A 21,581-nucleotide genomic window follows, 5' to 3' on the forward strand; every position below is an offset into this window, starting at 1 on the left:
TTCTGATTTCGTGATCACATCTTACTTTTGGTCAATGCCCTGGTCTTTTATTTCCTTGGAATCCAGTTGAGTGCAATCTTTGTCCAACAATGGTCATTTTTTTCTTGCGATAGGTCCGGCCCACTGAAATATTAATTTCTTCACCCATGTTATTATGTCAAAGACGTTTGTTTGATTTCAAAACTGGTCATCAAGAGTGAGTCCATCAACTAGTGGAATTGCCATTGGTATTGTAAGTACTTTTCATCTTCATCCGACTACTTAACTCCAAAACTTCATCAGGAGGAAAAAGCATCTTCATATGTCTTCTATAGAATCCCTGGGTGCTGAAGTTGAGTCTCCACAGATGGTGAAGAGCAACTCGAAATACTTTTGCTAACTTAATTACTTTGGTCACAAACAATAACTGAGGAATAAAGTATAATTCCAGATATCATTAGAGATATAAATGCTACGTTAGCATTGGATCCATGATACCAAATTCTATTGAGACATAATTTCTCTAGAAAAACGATTCCAGATATTTGTACATGGAGCAGTACGGCCAAGTCACCAAGGCCATGCAAAATTCCATTGTATCAACTATCCACTTAACTATGGATATATGGACAAGTGGTACTGATCAAACTAAGGACTACAGTACATGACCATGCCAATCCTCTTGCTGTTTTTTTCTTCATTATCTGCAACTTCAGTAATAGTCAACATCCTCTGTCTACAAGAATGTGTTGAAGGGTTAAAAGAGGTCATTCACAGGTGAGCTGCTTATGTATTGTTGGCTTCACTAAGAAGCATAAAGTACTGTTGTCAATCTCTTGGATAATCTGAAGTATGCCAGTGTATACTTATTGTCCCCTCTTCGGCTCTCCTCAGGCTTTATCATTCAGATAATGGAGCCAACTTGATCGGTGCACTACGAGAGTTTGAACACGTTCCTTGGTCTGCTCACATACTTTTGTGTACAGAAGGTTCACAAACATGATACATCTGTACAGGAAATGCTGGCTGTTGCATATAAAATCTCTTTTCATTTCCGGCATGTAGCAAAAGCATGCAGAAAAACTATCATCTGTGCTGCCAACAACTGAAGCAAGAGGTTGTAACAAGGTGGAATTCCACCCTCTATGTGCTTCACAAACTTCAGGGACAGCAGCAAGCCATCACCAGCTACACAGCATCCCATGAGATAGGGGAAGGGGGACTTCTCTCAGCACACTGGAAAGTCATTGCACTCTTTTGTGTTACTTAAATCATTGTAAATAGCAACACAGGGAGTTCAGACCGTGGCAGCTTGAGTCAGTTCATACCACTCGTTAAACTTCTAGAAAAGCACCTGGAGAAGCAGAAGGACAATTTAAAAAGACGCTTCTTGTTCTAGATACCTTGGCCTTGTTCATAATCTCTATTCTGTGCTCAATGAAGACCCACAGGCTTCCACCATATTGAAATCTGAGCACTACATTTTGGCAATCTTGCTCAGTTTAAGGCAGCAGTTCAAGCTGCCGGTTTTTTTTTTTTAACATTTATTTATTTTTCCCTTTAATATGTGCATCAATACAAGCCACACAATGATAAGTAATTAGCTAAGTTGCCGATCGATCCAATCTTCTGTGATCAATCGGTGAAAATTCGGCTCGGGGGTTCACTAAATGGCTATCAGTGCAGCAGAAGAGGACCAAAGATGCAAAGTTCTGTGGGGAAGATCATGGGACTAGGTAGTCACTAGGTACAATTGGTGCACTGCTAGAGAGAGGGCAGGGCTCAAAAAAGATTGTGTCAAAAGAGGAAGGGGATGTGACTTTGTAAATGGTTGCTATAGAAATAAAAAAATGCTTGCTAGCTCTGAATGACATTTTTAATGTATTGTAATGTGTGTTTTTTAAAATGCTAGAAGTATTTTCTCATAGTACAGAAATGATTTATTAAAAAAAACACACATGTAAGATATTGCTTGGTCTGCAGCTTTATGGCAAACTTGCCTTCTTACCATCCACCAGGCAGAGATGTAAACACCTGTAACTCTGATGTAATATATATATTATAGATTATGAAGAAGGCACAGCTCATTATGAGTTAGAACAGGGGTGCTCAACTCCACTCCTAAACCCCCCCCCTCCCAACAGGTTTAGTTTTCAGGATGTCCCTGCTTCAGCAGGGGTGACTCAATCCGTGGCTCAGTCAAAGACTGAGCCATCTGTGCTGAAGCAGGGATATACTGAAAACCCGACCTCTGAAGTTGAGCCCCCTGATTTAGAAGACACCTTACAACCTTTAATCAGATGAGTATAAGTATTCTTAAAATAACCTTCAATCTCCATAGTAACCAGACGCTCTTTATCTTTAGTGATAAGACTGGTGTGTACATGATTGTATATAAAGGGAAATTACTGATCACTTGTTGGTAATTTGTTTGATAAAATAACACTTATGAGCAAATTCACATGTCTAAGGCAGGTCCATAAACCTACCTTACCCCCACAACCGCTCAGCATACCGTGCGGCTCATAATGTACGCATGCGCCTGGCTGTTATGTTTAAACTAACCTAATTATGCTGCCGCCATTAGCCAAAGAGTTTAAGGTGAAGAACAACAATGACCAAATAAAGCTGGCAGTACACGGACCCGAGGAAAATAGAACGTTTTACTTAAAGTGATTACATTTAAAAAAATAAAAAGCAAATTACATTAATAAGTTGTTTAAAAAACTGTGTGACTGCATCTTCAAAAATGCAAGTATAAACTCAGAATAAATGTGTATGCTGTATGTTCTTTGTTACGTTGCAGATAATGGTACTTGCAGTAATCTACAATAAGCCTGAAACAGTGTTAGTCTTCAACATGGCTTGTCATCTTTTCCATCTTTCTGCATTGAAGCCAGTTCTCCCCCTGGACATCAGCCGCAGAATGTACTCATTTCGATGTTCTTTTAGTGCTTTTGATGCATTGAGAGGAAAAGTGTTGGTTGTACAGTGAAGTGAAATATAACAAAGTCGTACTTTTAGCTCTAGAAATGGATTGTACACCTTGGTCAATCAGGGAATGGAAGATCATGCATTTACCCGTCAATCACCGAAAAACACATGGCACTGTGCAATTATAGGTCTGCCAACACAATTGGATAGTTTTGTCCTTTGAGTAGTTGACTGGCAAATGTGTCAGTTGAACGCATACAGCACAGAACCTATATGGTTATTGTATTGTAAAGTTGAAATATGTGGGTTAGATTACCAGCTCATGTTTGTTCAGCAATGATGATGGTACAGTAGTAATAATCAAACTGAGGAAGCATGTGTTTAACAAAATAGTATGAACAGTTTTGTCAATAAGGCAACCAATATCAACATTTCCTATGAATATCTGGTGAAGTAAAAAAAAAAAAACACTATATCAGAAAAATCCCCTTTAAAACTTTTATTTTGGGAGGCATATAAATGCAGTGTATACTTGTAAATATTGGTATTTATGCAACATCTGAATTATCCTTAGTTATCATTTTACTATTACCCCTTCTGTTGTTTGGTCTTCTGACTTTCTCACTGTTTTTGTTTCCATGTATTATTACTTATTTGGGCCTTTTTGGGCTTCCACAGTTAGATTAGGTGATCACCATCACTGATGACTTATTTGGTTTGGTCCTTGATGAACCCTGTAGTATGTGGTGTACAATACCATGTGATTTGTACTAGTATGTGCTGTCACTATCTGCTATATCTCTTTGATGGCACTACTGGGCAGAAATATACTTCCAAGAAGCAGGGTTGCCCGGTGTCCTGTATTTGGACAGTCTGTCCAGTAACAAATGAGAGGTAATACTGGACATGTTTGTGTATACCGGTATTACCTCTCTGGACATAGTGATCTGACCAGCTTGGGTGGCCGCGGGATTTCTAAACTAATTACTGGATGCCACAGCCGAACTATTTAAACATATGTATCATTAAAACAACAACACTATATATATATTTTTTTGTTGTGTTTAAATAGAACCAAAAGTGTAACCAGCACTTCACAAAATAGACGTTAGTCTGCACAAATCTACAATACAATACATTGAAACATAAAAGCAAGCGACAGCAATATGAGTCTCTGCCCAGGAGAGATTACATTGCAGAATGGATGTGGTGGCACTCACACAAACAGTGCAATGAAGAGCAGTGTATAGTCACAATATCTGGTATAAGTGCCACTGTGGGCATGGGGGATCTAGCCGCAAAGGCGGGGATAACATTATGGGTGATATGGAGTTTAAGGGGAAGTCGGGAGATGTATATAAGAAATTGATGATCAGAGGCTGTTCTAAGGGAAAGGGGGGTGATTCTAGGTGCACCATTGTGGATAGATTGTAAGGGAAAGAGTTGTGAGACAGGACATTTAGCAGGACTGTAGTCTACAAGAGTCAAGACAGGAAAGAATCCAGTTATGCTTTGGAGTTTGAAATGTAGAATGACGGAGGTAAGATCAGAGATGCACATTTTATGTATAATGTACAGTCCTGGGTGGATTCTGTTTTTCAGAGCTACTGCATTGGGACATGGAAAAACATCACTCGAAACAGTACTTGGCATATAAATGGTACATTCTGGAGCTCCTTTGTAATTTAAATGACAATAGATGTATAATTAGGCTTGTTGATAGAAGAAAACGCCTCCTTCCGATTTAAAGGTATCTTTTACTACCATACAGTACATGGTGACCATGAACAACAGTGTAATTAATACATTTCTTCGCTTAATGCATACATATATATATATATATATATATATATATATATATATATCTACTATATATTTGTGAAAGCACTGTATGTTTGTCTGCATGGCCTGTGTCCCTCAGGCCAATGAGATTGGTCCCTTGGCCCGCCCGCCCCCGCACACCTCTCATTGGCCTGAGGCAGAGTGACGGGCCAAAGGTCCAACACACACACACACACACACACCACCCCCCCACCCCTCCCCCCCAAGCTCACACACTGGCGCCGCTACAGTCAAGAGCGCCCGGGACACAGCGTGGGAGCGGCGCCAGCGCCCGGGACACAGCAGGGGAGCGGCCACAACACGCTGCCTCCCGCCTCACATGCACGTGGGAGCGGCCAGACGGGTGAGTGATCGAGCATGCGGACGGGTACTGCGGTTGCCACGCCTGCCTCACAGCCCCCACGCCGCCGTCCTACCCCCTCCCAACAGCTGCGGCTGCCACGGCTGCCTCACCGTGCCTCACAGGCCCCGCGCTGCTGTCCTTCCCCCTCCCAACAGCTGCGGCTGCCACGGCCGCCTCACCGCGCCTCACAGCCCCCACGCCGCCGTCCTACCCCCTCCCAACAGCTGCGGCTGCCACGGCTGCCTCACCGTGCCTCACAGGCCCCGCGCTGCTGTCCTTCCCCCTCCCAACAGCTGCGGCTGCCACGGCCGCCTCACCGCGCCTCACAGCCCCGCGCTGCTGTCCTTCCCCCTCCCTACAGCTGTAGCTGCCACGGCCGCCTCACCGCGCCTCACAGCCCCGCGCTGCTGTCCTTCCCCCTCTCTACAGCTGTGGCTGCCACCGCCTCACCGTGCCTCCCAGGCCCCGCGCTGCTGTCCTTCCCCCTCCCAACAGCTGCGGCTGCCACGGCCGCCTCACCGCGCCTCACCGCGCCTCACAGGCCCCGCGCTGCTGTCCTTCCCCCTCTCTACAGCTGTGGCTGCCACCGCCTCACCGTGCCTCACAGGCCCCGCGCTGCTGTCCTTCCCCCTCCCTGCAGCTGCCGCTGCCACGGCCACCTCACCGCGCCTCACACCTGCTGCCTCCGGGGATAGCATGAAGGGGGGGGGGAGAGAAGAGATGCAGGGGGGAAAGATAACACACCCACTCACCCACCCACGCACCCACCCACGCACCCACTCACCCACTCAGTCACCCACCCAGTCACTCAGTCACCCACCCAGTCACCCACCCACCCAGTCACTCAGTCACCCACACACTCACTCAGTCACCCACACACTCACTCAGTCCCTCAGTCAACCCACCCAGTCACTCACCCACCCACTGAGCTCTGAAGGGGGGGGAATTGGACATGTGAGAGGGGGGGGAACGGAGGTGTAAAGGGGGGAAGGGCCGGAGCTGTGAACGGGGGGGAGGGGGAAACCCAGCTATTAACACGGGGGCCACATTCATGTGCAGGGGGGCCCCGATTGCTGTTAACGGGGGAGAAAGGGGAACGGGGGGGGGGGAGAGAGGCCAATGGGGGAGAGAGAGAGGGGGAGCGAAGAAAAAAAGAGAGGGAGGGGGAGCGGAGAGAGGGGGGAGCGGGAAAATTCAATGCCGGGCAACGCCGGGTATATCAGCTAGTATATATATATATATATATATATATATATATATATACGTGCAGCCTTATACTCAGAACAGTCCGAGTGGAGTATCCACAAACACTACACTCACATACTCCGAGTCTCTGTCGTCCGTTGTGTACGTCGTTGGGAGCTCCTCGGTGTGGATAAACCGCTTGGTACTGGAAAATATACAAGTGCAATGCACTACCAGACGGAAAAAAAAGCGCTGATGCACAAAACGCATAGGTGTTTTTCTACCCATAATGAAACAAATCCGTTTTGTATTTGGGGTTCGCCTCTCGAGCCTTTTTTTTTTCGGATGGTAGTGCAACGCGCGTGTACATTTTAACCAGAACCTGGATTGGAATGGAGAGGGATGAATCCAATGTTATACCACAGCAATGCGCCCTGATGGTACCTGTTACTGTGCTGGAGAAGGGGGATGTGGGCCAGATATAGAAGTAGGGAGTATGAGGAGTGAATGTGTTGGTTGATCAATGGTGGAGTATCTCATACAACCTTAATTAACCATTGACAGTGAAATGTTAAAGGAATTAAATATAGGTGATTGACACCTTGGCTTATAGACATGGGGAGCGGAGACATGGGAGAGATTTCCTCCAGCTACTCCCCGGTTTCTGTGATATCACTCTGTGCTGAAGCCCCCTCATTATCTTTATTCGCCCTCTCACAGGGACCGGCTGTAATACTTCATTGATAAGTGCCCCCCATTTAAAGCTGCAGTTTAAGCAATATCCTACAGTACGTGTATTTAAAAAAAAAAAAAAAAATCAGTTCTGTACTATGAGAAAATACATAGAAAAAAAACAATTTTAAAGACATGTTTAATGTATTCTAATGTAACAAGCATTTTTGCTCCTATAGCAAGCATTTACTGTACAAAGTCACATCCCCTTCCCCTTTTGAAACAGCATGACCTTTTTGAGCCAATTTAATCTAGCGTCAGCCTGGTCACATGATCTTCCTCACAGAACGTTGGCGGTCAGTGCAGCAGAAGATTACCCAAGATGCATTTAGTGAACCCTGAGCCGAATCATCGTCGATCGATCACATGAGAACCGATTGATCAGCAATTTAGCTAATCACTTGTCAGTGTGTAGATTGTATTGATGCACATATTGAATTAATTTTTATTTCTTTTTTATAACGACAGTTTGAACTGCAGCTTTAAAGCAGCAATCCTGTCCATTAAACCTATTGATTTTTTTATTCGAACGAGGGGGATCTCTGGAGGGGAGGGGGAACTGCACTATTTTTAGCTCTAGGGGCGGGGGACCTGGATCCTAAAATATTTACCAGTTTGTTTGTGGGCATTATTCCTGGCCATTTTGATTTCCCTAAAGGGCGAGAAAACACCAGCGACTAAGGTGGTATCTCATAAACTAGGTGGGGGGCTGAAGTCTGCATTTTGTAAACTAATCAATATGCTGCTTTAAAGGGCCAGACAAGAAGAAACTATCCATATAACCAAAGGCAACAAACAGCCACATATTTTGATTATACTCCGATATTGGCAACCCAAAATCATCAGAGAACACAATGCAATTTGATGTGATACAAATCTGGCGTTTTCATTGTGTTCCTTAATAATTATATATGCATAAAAATTGCATGGTTTGATATCATTGGCATGTACTTTCACCAGATGAGAGAAACACAGAGGGAGAGAGACAGAGAGGGAGAGAGACAGAGAGGGAGAGAGACAGAGAGAGAGAGGGAGAGAGACAGAGAGAGGGAGAGATAGAGAGAGAGGGAGAGAGGGAGAGAGACCAATACAGTAGAGGGACCATTCATTTACATACTTCCAAATACATTAACGAATACTCCGCATGGTCCGATGGGACACACCTGGGGAATATGCAAATAAAAAATATTCAAATATTAATATTGTCAGGTATCTCTTTCAGGTGTGCTTCGTCTCACCAAGTTTCCTAAGCCTGATTACATTTGTTTGAGGAGGGCAATTACTTTGATGAATTGATTTCAAAAAGTTTTTTTTTAATGACTCGGATGGCACCTTTAACTTTGAGGGGCAGAGTGCCAGCCAGAAGCATTTAGCTGTGCTGCAGCAGTGAGATGTTGGACACCAAAGAACATAATGGCTCTTATTCTGTAAAGTGAGAATAGCGCTGACCCAGCGCTATCGCACAGAAAGCCTCATTGAGGTCACACTTTAAAGAATAAAGGTATATATAGGTATATATATATATATTTATATATATATATATAAAACAAAAACAAGGAACAAAGAGTAGCGCTATAAGTGTGCTAAGTGAGTTCTAATGTGATGGTGAATAGAGCTAAATTATTAAATAATCAAATAGTGCTTATATAATATTACTAAATAAAAATTAAAGCAATAAGAAAATTAGAATAATAAAACCATATAACGTGAATATCAGAGAACAAACCAGTCCAAATGATGGAAGCAGATGAGAAACAAAGTCCAGATACAGAGATTAATTGTCAGTCACAATGTGGAGTAGGCTGCTCCTTGGTTGATCTAGCCAGATCAGAAGAATCTAAAAAACAAAGACAAAAAGAAGCGCCAGCTCCATGGCATAATATTGTTTGTAAAATTGACAATTTATTAAAAAGCAGAAAGTGGCCGCCAGGAATAGCACTCACTTCAAATAGTGAAAAGCATTCAAGAGAGACAATCTGTAAGCCAGCTGAGACTGTAGGAGGGTAGAAAGCCAGATATTGCTGTAGATATACACAAGCAGTAAATGAGGATACTTATCCGTGGCTGGATGGAAGATGGTAGTCAGTGTAAGCAGAAGGGGTGGTGGTGTTTAGACAGGTAGCTGAAACACCATCCGGTGTAGTAGGAAAATATCCAGTTGTCAGCTACTTCACTCCATGTGCCTGACGTGAAATCATAGTGCCAGCATTCAGACCTTAGAGCACCCAACTCCGCAATAACAACTCTGTTTTGCCCGGAAGTATCCTCTACCTTTCTTCGTGTGTACTAGGAAATTGGCAGACCTCGACACAGCCTCAACCTGCGTGATGACGTCGGTGCGTCACTACGTCACGACTTCCTGACTAGTTTCCTCCACAACGATGTGAGAGACTGATAAAGTCATACAGAAAACGATTACTTCAAGTTATTGCTGCTAAAAGTGGTTCTACAAGCTATTGAATCATAAGGTGTACTTAGTTTTTCACACATGGCTTCTCCATTTTGGCTTTATTTTTGTTAAATAAATCATGACACGGTGTAATATGCCATGTGTTGTTCTTCATCTGAGGTTGTATTTACCTCATTTTAAGACCTGCTAAGGATTGTTATTATGTCCTGATATGTAAAACCATAGAATTCAAAGAGGGTGTACTTTCTTTTTCACCACACTTATTAAGGATATGGTGAGACAAAAGGTGGCACTGTGTGCTCATTTGCATGTCATTTCCCAGAATCCCTTGCTGCAGTGGAAGTGCTGTGTGCTGGGCGATAATGGTGAAAGACAGGGTTGCAGACCTGTCTAAGACATGCAAATGAACATACAGTAATATTTACAGTTGCTATGTATATATATAGATTACAAAAAAACACAAAAGGCGCAAATCATAGACACAGGTGCATGGATATACAACACCTGAAGGATAAATACGTGAACAAGTCGTATATTCGAATTCCACAACGAGATGTACCTATAGATAAAAAAGATACCAAGATGGTGAAGTACGTTTATGAATAAAATTATTGCGCAAGCAACAGAGGCTACTTACAATGTAGCAGAAATAACAGGCATATCAGTAAAATGCTTTCAGATCGCTGCATCAAAGGGGCTGATAATCTCAGGAACCGCTCACTGCCGTTTAGGGGAGTGACGTCACCATCAGAGGACCCGCGCAACTGCTGATTACAGCTGAGCAGTGACGCTTCCGCGTCCGAGCACACAGACGCAGTGAGCGGTTCCTGAGATTATCAGCCCCTTTGATGCAGCGATCTGAAAGCATTTTACTGATATGCCCGTTATTTCTGCTACATTGTAAGTAGCCTCTGTTGCTTGCGCAATAATTTTATTCATAAACGTGCTTCACCATATTGGTATCTTTTTCATCTATAGGTACATCTCGTTGTGGAATTCGAATATAGGACTTGTTCACGTATTTATCCTTCAGGTGTTGTATATCCATGCACCTGTGTCTCTGATTTGCGCCTTTTGTGTTTTTTTTGTACTTTGTATTCTGTTTGGGGTGGTGTACACCCAATACATTGTGGCAGCACTCATAGACATCATTGCAACACTATTTTAAATCAGTTTGGCGCATCTTATACTTTTTTCGTTATATATATATATATATATATATATATATATATATATAAAATAAAAAAATAAATAGATGATACCGTTCTGTGGCTAACGAAATGCTTTTATTTGTGCGAGCTTTCGAGATACACTGATCTCTTCTTCCGGCGATGTTACAATGAATGAAGCAAGGATTACTTAAAAACAGTGTCTCTTGGAATGTTATCTGTGCTGGTCCTTCCCCCGGTGTGGATGAGATTTATGGCTGGAGGTGTCAAAGAGTAACTGAAAGCAAGTGAAGAAAGAGTGTGTATGTGTATCAGTGTGAATAAAAATGAATGGAGAGCCCACAGTATAAACAGTGCTCTACACAAGGTGTGTGTGGAGTGAGAGGGGATATAAATGGTGTGGGTGGGTGTGGAAATGTGAGAGTTTGTAGCAGAACTAAAAGTGTGTGTGGATACTATGTGGTCCCTATTGGTGTATAGGGATGGAAAAATAGGAGTATTAGTATGTGTGAGAGACAGCTGTGTGTGCATACATATATATATATATATATATATATATATATATATATATATATATTTATATATATATATATATTATATATATATATATACCAGTAATGGACCTACTGTATGGAATACAGTTTTTGGGATGCCGTAGATTTGGGGTCTGCAAGTAAGTTTGGGTTTGCATTTGACTGAATTATATTTGACATTGATGAGGATCAATATAATAGGATAGATTTTAGTTCCAAAACTGACCTACCTGGACCTTCTGTCCAATGTACTATGTAACTGTATCTCAAATAGCAAGTAGGAAGCGGAGGTGGGAATGTGACCAATATGTTGGTTTCCAGTGGAACCGATTACTTCACCACTTGGTGAACGGTGGTACCGTGCAGAGTTCTGGTTGCTGTACTTCTCCTTGAGAAGTATAGGGTCATTGTGGTGGGTTCTTTGTGTATCTTTACAAGACCTATCAGGTACTGCCACAGTACATCTGTGAGATCCTGTGAAACTGCATCTATACAGATCTGTAAAATGGGCCAACTAACAGATATTGCAATGTGCCATAAGCGTACAGTACTTGGTGTATGTTACTCACGTGGGGGTCACCACTATATCAAAATATTATTTTCTTCCCTAATACACATGTCCTCAAAATGCACCTCTAGCTTCCCCCTGGCTCTCCATGTGTTGTGCAGTTAAGAAGCTTGTCTGGTCAGCTGCCCCATGGAATTTTAAAACTGGAACAATCTGTTGAATTTGGACCATTTCGTTATTCGGCTGGGAAACAGCATGCGAAAATAAATAAATATTCTCTCTGAAAAAAGCAGCTTTTCCCTTGCATGCATATACCAGAGATGCTGGCCTGAGTTCTACTGTGTCAAGTTTTCCGTCAGGAGACAATAATACAAATTCCTCTGGCAGGACGAGACGGACCCTTTATGTATATATGTATTTTTTTTTTTTCTTTCTTGTTGTTGTTGGTTGTTTGTTTAATAAGACATTTCCTTTTGGTTAGTGGAAGTTGAATCGTAAGAGGCTCCAGTAATTTTCCTCCTCCTCCCCTCCCAGCTCTGCACTCTGGAACACTGTGAACTCAAAAAAAAAAAAAAAAAAAAAAAAAGCCAGTGAGTTAAAGCGTGAAGCTATTATCAGAATCATACCCGGCCGCTCTCGAGAGGCTGCGAGTGTGGCTCGTAGCGTCATCGCCGGATGGAATCGGGAGCAACCGCCACGGTGAGTGGTGGGAATCCACAGCTTTGAGGTGTCAAGGATGTTTCTGCAGGGGGTTGCTGCCCCAAGGGACATCAACAACACAGGAGAGGTCTTTCAGCAGCGTTGCAGTGCTGAGATAGCACATTCAGAATCCTCCACGGCTGCTACACTCACATTGCCTTCAGTGTAACATGTGCCCAGTTTGAGTTGGGCGAGATATCCTGCTGCCGCCAGTGGGTGTCGGAGTTGGCATCCCAAACAAGGTGCCGGTACAGACAGAGGGGGGAAAAAAAATGTGAATCCATCACTTGGAGTTTTTTAACTGGCAGCCGTTCACGTCTCTTTCTGTTCCAAGCATTTGCATTCTGCGGATTGCCCAGCCAAAAGAAAGGGAAAAAAAAAAAATCTGCAGGGGAAGTATAGTAATAGGAAACTCTTCTGGAAAGGCCAAAGTTACGAATAGCAAGGAGTGATCCGGCCTCAGATTATCAGCCGTTTCCCTTCCACCCGCCCCCCCTCATCCTACCTCTCCCCGTCTTGTTCTACTTTTGGTTTAATTGTTCTTTTTACATGCTTATTACGGCTTTTTTTTATTTTATTTATTTTTTGTTTTTTTACCGGTGTCCGCAGGCCCCGGCATTGCCAAGTTTCGATCGTTCCCAGCCGGGACCCGAGTTACAGTAAGCCTCGTTCTATTGCTTTATTGTGGATGTCGTCCCGTTGAAAAGTGTGTTGGTTTGTCTCACGCAATGCCTGCTGGATTCCTACGGGAGAATTAGGATTAAGCAAACAACTGCAAGCATACTAAGATCCCGATTACAGTTTATTAATGTTGTCCTGTCCTGTGCTCATTAATATACAGTATATTACTAGGCCCTTGATGTGTTGATCTCCTGCTTCTGATGTGCAGTATCTGTAAAGATTTGAATACAGCATTTTCATGTTGTAGTTATACAGTATGTGGCCAGCTCTCACCTGGAGAGATACTTGCAAACTTGTTATGGAAATACTTTGGAATTGAAAAGGTTCTAGGAATACTAAATGCAAGATATTATTATTCTCCACCTTTGTGCAATTATTTAACTATGGTGTCTGTTCCTGATGACTGTAGATTTAGGAATTTGTTTAGAAAGAAAGTGTTTTTATTCAGCTACATGGTAACAGAGATCACTGTATCCAAAGGAGCAAACCCAACCCAATTCCCTTTCTTGAATACTTTTTTTTTGTAAGATTATATGACCCCGTTAGACTCCACCAGACCACCCCAGTCATACCTTTGTAAGCCCTCCTATCCCCGCCTTTCCAGAAACGATGCACCTGCAATTTCCTATCACTCCAAAATAAAAATGGTCACGTGTGCCAATGAATGAGGGCATAATGAACCTGGCAGTTAAATTAATTTGCTCTCTGGTGGACATTTTTACTACTGAATAATTACTGGACTGGGAGGCCTCATTCCCCCATCAGTCACCATTTTAATCTGGGAGGATGGGTTATTTAACAGCGCATTTCCTGGTTAAATCAAACAAAATCATCTCTTTATTTGGCATTCAATTGCCTATTTTTTATACTATTGTTTTTTTAATAGTAATCTCAAAGTCCAATCTTAAAAATGTCTTTGACTGTCCCGATAACCATTCCATTCTTCAGTCAACAGGTGAGCACTTTCATCTATTCAAAGATTTTATATAGTAGCTAGAAAAGTCATTTTATAGGCCGTTGTTAAATTCAGAGACAAGGGAAAGATCAGGAAGGAAACCATATTAAGTGTGATGCATAGAAAGCAAATATTATATATTGTTTGCTCAGTTAGACTTTATTTTCAAATTTTGCACACAAAGTGGGGTGTTGGAATCTAGTATGCAAGTAAATAGATCTATAATATATTTACAGAGATAAAGCTTATAAACATTATTGTATAGTACTATTCCGTGGGGGCTCACTTGCTATGGCCATGCTCCGGAACAATGTGACCTCCTGATTTGTATCAACATTTTATTTATTTTTTATACAAGGAAGGTTCAACACATAAAAATGTGAGCGTGCAGCATGCTTCTTTCTCTACTGCTTTACATTGAAACGTTTCGTAGTTTGTCTCCTACGTGAAAACTAGGACATTTCTTGGCAAATAACTGGGAGCATACCAAGATCCCCTGGAGAAATTACTTACGCAGTCCCGTTTTCGCTTAAATCAGATATTAGTCGGCTCTTACTGTGTTGATTTCCTGCTTCTAATATCCACTAGCTATTTTCTGTGTCATATATAAGATTATCATGTTTCATACATTTGACACGTTTGTAAAAGCGTACAGATAATGAAACATGTCATAAAGTTCTCCCCTGGTTTTCCTTCTCATGTTCATATTGTTCTTGCAAGAAGAACAAAAAGTGAGTGAAACTGCATGGACAATAATGATGAAATACCTACTTACAATGACTCTCCTACTATGAGTTTGACATAGTTTTGACAACAGGAACCCCACTACACTACCCCACAACAGGCTACCCCTGGCCTAGAGTGTTCTTCTTATTTCATTGCACAGGGAAATTGTTATCTATTGGTATGGGATAATGTGTATTAGGATGACCACAGGGAACGGGCTGTAGAATGTGGGTATTACTAAGACATTTAAAGCAGCTGTTGGCACTGATTGTTTAAAAGAAAACAAAAAATCTCATATGACTGTACCTGAACTGGGGAATCCCCTCGTCCCCAGTCCACTGTCCCCAACATTAAGGAACTCTTGGGTTCCTGAGATATTACAGTACAGTATGTTGTTTAATCACCAGGCAAGAATACATACATGGTGGAGACCAGAAGAGCTGACACAGGACCAGCCGCACTCTGGCAGCCAATAGGAAGTAGTGACTTCTTCGAAAGATGATATGGCGGCTTTCTATTGGTAACCCCTTGGCCATATTTCTATTTTTCTCTGCCTACATGGAAAACAAATAAAACAATACAAATCTTGGGTCCCCAGAGTTTGGAAGATTACAGCAATTATCTGTATCCAATCCCTAAAGTGGAAACACAGTTTAACCCATGTCCCCCAGCTAGTTAGCCCATGCGTACTGGGACTCTGAGGGTCTTATTTCTGTAGCCCCATAATTAAATCAGGGGCGATGACCAGTCTACCAGAGGAAGTATCTGGCAGAATCTTCATTGTTTGTAGGTGTAGATATAACACTTACAAACCACTCCAGTTTGATGCTTCTCCGCCTTCAGGTAAACAGTTAGAGTGGCAGAGTCTTTTGATCAGTACTTGGTTCCTAGTGTAAACAATCAGGGCAGTTAACTTTTGATCACAGGGCTTATGCTAAATCATCCGGCTGCCCTTCCTGACCTATTAGCATAGCAGATGGAGTCTGCATTTTCAGAGCAGATCCAAAATACCATATACACTTTAATATCTTCACATATTAATAAGTTCCGTTCTGGTGGGCCCAGTGGGTCGAAATTTGCCAGTTTTTAATGCCTACAGTGACTCTACATATTGGCCAAATTTCAACTCTCTGCGACCTCCAGAACTGGAGATACAGAAATGCACTTTAAAACATTTTTAAAATACAGGATTATAATGAAACATGGGAACAGGGGAACATACATTTTCCTGACATGACAAGGTGTAAGCCACATTCCTGGACCGCAGTCCAGTTAACCCCTTGCCTCCCTGGTGAGGTCAGGGGATGGCCATATGGGGTGCAACCCCTTTAATACCGGGCCAACCCCCCTCTCCCTCTACAGTATGAAATGACTTGTCCATTGAAATTAGCCAGAAGGAAATGTCACTAACCACATTCACTGTACTCAGTCACATACAGTCTACTGTGCCTATTATGTGGACCTGTGTTGTGGACCAACCCATTCACAGGGTAGAGATCCATTCTGTAGCGGAGTCCAGAATTAAAACAATGTAGTCACCTAATGATGGCACTTCAGGGGTTGGATTCTGAAGACCTAAACAGTTGTATAGTCAATTGCCTTGATTTCCTTCTTCTTGTTCACCTGTTATTTTTATGTAATGCCACAAGCATACCTAGTACTGTACATAAGTCTGGCTCCAAAAAGCTAACAATCTAATTAATGTAGGGATTTAAAAATTATTTCAATTATTTTCATGTTACTGAGCAAAGACTGGTGGGTAGCCGTGCTGATCCTTTCTTCCATGTAGTAACAAAGGAAGGATAGGGAGTATGATACCTTTTATTGGACCAACAAGTAGTTGATATGTTATAAGCTTTTGCATCTCTCAGTAGAGTAGGACTCGATGAAGGACTCTGAGAGGTGCGACAGCTTGTAACATTTCAATTACTTGTTGGTTCAATAAAATAAATCATACCACATACTGCCTCTCCCTCCTTTGTTACTTTCATGTTACTAAATCTCAGACAAAATGCCTTGTCAATCCTTGGGCATTCGTCTCTAATTTACAATGAATAGAATTTAGTGCACACTGAAATAATTTTCGCCCGCGACTTTGTGTGTGATTCTTATCAGTAAAATAATAATTAACCAAATTATATTTCTTGTGTTTAAAATGATGAGTTGTTGAAAAAGTGTTAATACTCAAGTGAGATGTTCTAAAACTCCTTCTTATTACAGTCAATCAGAAAACAAAACACAAAGGGAACCCAGAGCTACATCAGATATGACAAAAATACACAGTGAAATACCTATATGTATATCTTGAAAAAAGGGTCATTTAGTTTAATCCTTTGGCCAAAGCATTATAAGCCTGTGAGCCACTTCAATGCATGACCAGATATTGCAGGTCCTAACACTAACTGATTAAAATTCTTATTTACCTGTATAATTACGGGAAGAATGATCTGCATTGGATCTGTCACAACCAGCTGCATGAAAAGACATGTACATTTGGAAAGTGGGGAGGGGTGAGCTTAAAACCTGGGGAGGCGGGTCCACTAACCCCCAAAACAGCTAAGACCAGCTGGACAAAGTTAATAGACACAGAGATACCTAGTAAGCTCATATTAACCCCAAAAATGACCACAATATATATATATATATATATATATATATATATATATATATATATATATATATATATATGTCAAAGGGAGTGCTACTGGACGTGACACAGTGTACTACAAAAAACAAAACACAAAGGGAGCCCAGAGCGACATCCAATATGACAAAATACACAGTGAAAGACCTATATATATATATCTTGAAAAAAGGGTAATTTAGTTTAACCCTTTGGCCAAAGCATTATAAGCCTGCGAGCCACTTAAAAGCATGACCAGATATTGCAGGTCCTAACACTAACTGATTAAAATTCTTATTTACCTGTATAATTACACGACAAATGATCTGCATTGGATCTGTCACAACCAGCTGCATGAAAAAACCTGTACATTTGAAAAGTGGGGAGGGGTGAACTTAAAACCTGGGGAGGAGGGGCCACTAACCTCCAAAACAGCTGAGACCAGCTGGACAAAGTTAGTAGACACAGAGATACCTAGTAAGCTCATATAAACCCCAAAGATTACCACTAAATAAATATATATATATATATGTGTGTGTGTATATAAGTGTCAAAATACACAGTGAAATACCTATATATATATCTCTTGAAAAATATATATATAGGTATTTCACTGTGTATTTTTGTCATATTTGATGTAGCTCTGGGCTCCCTTTGTGTTTTGTTTTTTGTAGTACACAGTGTCATGTCCAGTAGCACTCCTTTTGACACTTATATAGATATATATATATATTTTTTTAGGTAATTTTGGGGGTTTATATGAGCTTACTGTGTGTTTACAGTCAACCAGGCAAGTTAACCATGTGAGACGCGCTTTAGCTCAGCCTAGTTCATGAATGTGTTAACCATCGGAAGGGGAAGGTTCATAAGAGCAGGATAGCTGTTGTTGGGCATTAACAGTTGTTTTAGCGAGTGGCAGTCATCCTTTAATTTGTTTTATTGTGTGTTTGTGATTCTCCTGAGTGTCTTTGTGACATTTCCTGAATGTCACATGATTTCTGTCCTTACCTGGGACTGATTGCTATGATGCTTTTATCTCTCTGAAATAGATATTTTTTTAGTAGGTGCTTTGTAACCCTACAGTATAGAATGGAACATTTAAAGGGGCAATCCAAGCCGGCGATTTCTTTTGCAATTTGTTACATTTTTTTTACATAGGAGTGAAGCAGGGGGTCCCCGGACCTAAACCTCATTAATATCAGCACCGGGAACCCCCTGCTTCCAGAGATACTTAACTCCGTAGGGGATGCTGGTAGCGGCTCAGCTCGGCTAGCAGGGTTCACATTATGGCGGTGTTTCAAAGCTTCCGCGCCTTGCGGGCCAATAGGAAGCCGTGACATCATCAGGTTCGGCTTCCTATTGGCCCGCATGATGCGGGAGCTTTAAACTTTAAGCCCCAGCCAACTCAGCCAGAGCTGCTACTGGCACCCCATACAGAGGTCCGTATCTGTGAAAGCAGGGGGTCATCAGAGCTGAAATTAATGGGGTTTCGCTCCAGGGACCCCATGCTTCAATCCTACAGTATGTACAAAAAATGGATTGTTCCTTTAAATTGACGGAGACACTTGTCATTACTCGATGATGTGTGGTTTGTGCATTGTGCTGGTTAAGGGTTTGATCATATACTGTAGCTAGCGGTTATAACTCCAGTCTCCTCTCCCAACATTCACTGTCATTTTTGGCAAATCCTTTATCTCCACTTTACACACACCTGTAATTGTCCTTGTTTAGAGCCGGAAATCTGCTTCCATGTTTCCTGCTAGAGGTGGAGGTGGCTACATACAGTGAATGTCACCATAGGTATATTTTAATTTTATATTTATAAAAATGTTTTACCAGGAAGTAAGACGTTGAGAGTTACCTCTTGTTTTCACGTGTGTCCTGGGCACAGAGTTATCATGACAGATACATGGCAATACGTGACAATATAGTTACATAGTAGATGAGGTTGAAAAAAGATGTATGTCCATCAAGTTCAACCTATGCTAAATTTAGACAACAGATACTTTATCCTATATTTGTACTTACAATATATTGATCCAGAGGAAGGCAAACAAAAACCCCAGTGACATATCATCCAATGGTATCTCATTAGGGGAAAAATAAATGTGTCACCTCCCTTATTTCATTGGTTCATCACCCCAGTATCCTATTGGTCCATATACTTCAACAATTAGTATTACTTATCTCAACACCCTTTTTGGACTAGGATGGAATCCTAATATTGCGGGATAGCGATCCAACAGAGGAAAAGTGGAATAAGGATAAGGGGAAAAATAAATTCCTTCCTGACTCCAAGAATTGGCAATCAGATGACTCCCATGATCAACATCCTTCCCATGTTTACTTATTTGTTATATCCCTGTATACCTTTCCTTTCTAAAAAGATGTCCAACATTTTTTTTGAAGATATCTATTGTATCTGCCATCACAGTCTCCATGCTCATATGGTTCATATAGTATTAGAACAGGTAGAAATCAAGCTTCCTGCGGATTTAGGAATACCCGGTAATTGGAACCGGATAACAGCTGCTCAAATAAAAAATAAATGTTAACATTAAAATAAAAACTAATTGAAACAAATGTAATCCCTTCATAACAGGGCATTAACTTTCTATTAAGTTTACAGCTTGACTAAAGGCCCTCGACTTCAAGTCCTCCAGCCGGGGCATTAATAGGAAGGTATTGCCATTATTATTTGCGCATTATTATTTAAAAGGAGCAGTTTTAAAACCTCTCTTGCACACACCCTCACGGTAATAATTTTTTTTTTTTAAAGATATTTTCTCCCCATACTATACTGTACGATATCTGTTTATGCGTCTCTTGTTTCTTCCCGGGTCACCGATGTATTTGTTTTTCGGTAATCGGGCATTTCACCCTTCCTGCATTTAATGGAAATAATATAACTACAAGAGTTAAAAAAAAAAAAAAAAAAAAACTGAACGGTAAATAAACATCCAAATCAAATAAAAAACATCTAGAAAAATAAGAACTAAAAAGAATCTGCTCTAAAAGGGCATCGTATTGAGTTGACTTTAAAATAGACGATATTGGGGGGAACTGCACCTTTCGATTTAAGTGTAATTGTAAGGTGCGCAGGAATGTAAAGGTAATAACAATACACACATGTTCCTGTTAAAGACATGGAATGAAAATCGCTGCTGCGTTTGGGATGTAGGTTGGTACTGTACAGATGTCACGACTGCTATTTGATGCATTAACACAGAGGGGCTCAACTCCAGTGTTCAAGCCCCCCAACAGGTCGGGTTTTAAGGATATCCCAACTTCAGCACAGGTGGCTCAATCCATCCCTGCTTCAGCATAGGTGGCTCAATCAGTCCCTGCTTCAGCACAGGTGGCTCAGAGGCTGTCTTCGACTGAGTTTCTGATTGACCCACCTGTGCTGAAGCAGGGATACCCTGAAAACCTGACCTGTTTGGGGGGGTCTTGAAGACTGGAGTTGATCACCCCTGCGTTAACATGGACATTCCTGCCATACATTAAGATTCTCTGACTTTGTATAGATAAAACAGAGGAAAACAATAGCGGCTTTCACATCAAGGATACAGGGGCAAAATGTTACAGTCCCACCCGGGAACCTCCCACACAGCTCACCTTATACAGTGGCACCTGTGGGCCGTGGAGCCTCAAAGACGAATACTATAAGTGTCCCTTTCTTTTTTGGAGGGGACAAAAACAGAGAGTTTTAAGTGTTTCTTCTTGCTCATTGGACAACAAAGGCACGCACTGCATTGGGTGATTTCTTTGCACACATATGATAACGGCTGTGGCCCAGTGATGTGGAGCCGCCTGCTCCGTGCTGGGGAAGAGTTCAGGTTCTTTCAAATGAATGAGGCTAGAATATTTTCTAGCACTGGGAAGCAGCGTCCAGCATATTGACTAGGGGTCCGTGTTGTATTTTTCTCATCAATGGTATTGTATCAAGGCCTTTTGCTCCAAGCTTCTCATTTAGCACAGGGCTCTTCAACCAGTTCTTCAAAGGAGCCAGATCAGAACAGATTTAGATGGTGAAGGACCACAAGCGTATTGTAATGTAAATCTAGATACATTTAAAAACTTGGAAATGTTAACATTTTGCCAGCACGTATAACATCTGAACCATATAAATGTACATTATCATTACTTACAATTGAGTTTTAGTGTGAAAAATGGCACTGTGCTCTTGTTAATTTCGTACTAGTTGCTTGGGCAGCAGAAAGTCCACGGAGCACATCAAGGCCCTTTGTCTGTCACAAGTT

At 41.6% G+C, this 21,581-nt stretch overlaps 1 protein-coding gene across 13 annotated transcripts in view; it reads left to right on the forward strand.

The window, feature by feature from the left end:
- ZBTB20 (zinc finger and BTB domain containing 20) overlaps window positions 1-21,581 on the forward strand; it is an 876,097-nt gene that overhangs the window by 600,089 nt on the left and 254,427 nt on the right. The window contains exon 5 of one of the 13 annotated variants that reach the window (XM_075593655.1): window positions 12,944-12,993. The exons of the other annotated variants lie outside the window; for them this stretch is intronic. The gene's annotated coding sequence lies outside the window, so the exon portion shown is untranslated. The remainder of the gene's footprint in view (window positions 1-12,943; window positions 12,994-21,581) is intronic. 13 annotated transcript variants of the gene reach the window in all.

Source organism: Ascaphus truei, chromosome 3 (genome assembly GCF_040206685.1).
Source record: "Ascaphus truei isolate aAscTru1 chromosome 3, aAscTru1.hap1, whole genome shotgun sequence".
Taxonomy (NCBI): domain Eukaryota; kingdom Metazoa; phylum Chordata; class Amphibia; order Anura; family Ascaphidae; genus Ascaphus; species Ascaphus truei.